This window comes from Hyaena hyaena, unplaced genomic scaffold, assembly GCF_003009895.1.
Source record: "Hyaena hyaena isolate Hyena2069 unplaced genomic scaffold, ASM300989v1 scaffold_55, whole genome shotgun sequence".
Classification (NCBI taxonomy): Eukaryota; Metazoa; Chordata; class Mammalia; order Carnivora; family Hyaenidae; genus Hyaena; species Hyaena hyaena.
The window spans coordinates 3,511,420-3,513,176 of record NW_024080687.1 but is presented as its reverse complement, the minus strand read 5'-3'; the positions used below and the strand labels follow the sequence as shown (position 1 = coordinate 3,513,176).

At 46.5% G+C, this 1,757-nt stretch overlaps 1 pseudogene; it reads left to right on the top strand.

The window, feature by feature from the left end:
- The first annotated feature begins 389 nt into the window (after positions 1 to 389).
- Positions 390 to 1,539, top strand: LOC120231251 (annotated as a pseudogene).
- Positions 1,540 to 1,757: the final 218 nt, after the last annotated feature.

Here is a 1,757-nt window from a genome sequence, read left to right as displayed (position 1 = left end):
ATGGGGATTCCCAGCTCAGTGATTTCCTAAGGCAGTGCTCCCAGGGGGACCAGGGGCCGGGGGGGGGGGGGGGACACTGAAGAGAGACTAGGGGAAGCAGAGTAGGCCCATGGGGGAGCAGAGGCTGGCTTCATCCTGTCCCCAAAGGGACTCTGCGGTGCACGTTACACCTCAGGGCTCTCCCCACACCAGGCAAGGGAGCTGAGCCCTCTCTCACCTGCACTCCATTCATTGGGTAAGGGCTACTTTGGGGGTGGGGGTAAACTTCCAGACACTTCCACTATGCTCCAGGAACTGGGTGCACTTGGGAGAGAGAGAGACCGCAGAAGGGAAAGCACACAGAGGGCAGGGAGGGTGCACGGAAATGGGAAAAGGAAGAGCAGCCCAAAATGACCGACTTCAGGGATCAGGTGTTGGATGAGGAGAGGGTAGGCATAGCTGCTAAATTCATCACTCACGCATCTCCAGGGGAATGTCATGAAGTGTTCAACGATGTCTGGCTACTACTTAACAATGACAATCTCCTCAGGGAAAGGGTACCACATTTGCCCAGCATAACATGGGTCAGCTCACGCCTGTGAAGATTGAAGGATATAAAGATCAGGTCTTCAGTACAGAACACGGTGACCTGGGTAGTAGCAGATTTTTAGATCCCAGAAACGAAATTTCCTTTAAGTTTGATCATTTAGGGAAAGAAGCAAGTGGACCCCCAGCCAGAGAACACGTAGATAGAGGGCTAAAGCCTTGGAGAGAATCCTCTGATGGTGCTTTAAAGGCCTATGTGAAAGATCATTATTCCAATGGCTTCTGTACTGTTGATGCTAAAACTACAGATGGGCAACAGACCACTGTTGCATGTATTGAACTCCACCAGTTTTAGCCTAAAAACTTCTGGAACAGTCGTTGGAGATCAGAGTGGAAGTTCATCATCATATCACCTACAGCCCAGGTGGCTGGAGTCCTTAAGATTCAAGTTCACTATTAGGAGAAAGGTGACGTTCACTTGGTTAGTCGTAAAGACGTACAGGGGCGCCTGGGTGGCTCAGTCGGTTTGGCGGTTAGGCATCTGACTTCGGCTCAGGTCATGATCTCACAGTTCATGGGTTCGAGCCCTACATCGGGCTCTGTGCTGATGGCTGGTTCAGAGCCTGGAGCCTGTTTCGGATTCTGCATCTCCCTCTCTCTCTGACCCTCCCCTGCTCACGCTGTCTCTCTCAGAAAAAAAAGAAAAGAAAAGAAAAGAAAAGAAAAGAAAAGAAAAGAAAAGAAAAGAAAAGAAAAGAAAAAAAAGAAAAGAAAAAAGACATACAGGATTCAGTAACTGTTTCAAATGAAGTCCAAACTGCCAAGGAGTTTATTAAAATCATAGAGCACATGATTTTACATCATGACATCAGACAGCAATTAGTGGAAAACTATCAGACAACGTCAGACATCACATTCAAGGCTTTGCGCCTGCAGCTTCCAATTACCCGCACCAAAATCGACTGGAACAAGATACTCAGCTACCGGATTGGCAAAGAAATGCAGAACGCTTAAAGGCTGAATGTAGGATTCTTCATCTGGCAGAAAGAAAAGATTCAACACACGGCTGTATGATAAGTGATTTATAAACAAAAGTGATGTTTTGCAGGTTTTCTAGCCTCGTGGAATACTGCTGAACCTAGAGGATTATCTTGATTCTTTTGTATTCTCTGCCTTATAATTTTCTGTTTTCACTACATCTACTTGTAAAAAAAATTTGTTTAATTCTGCCA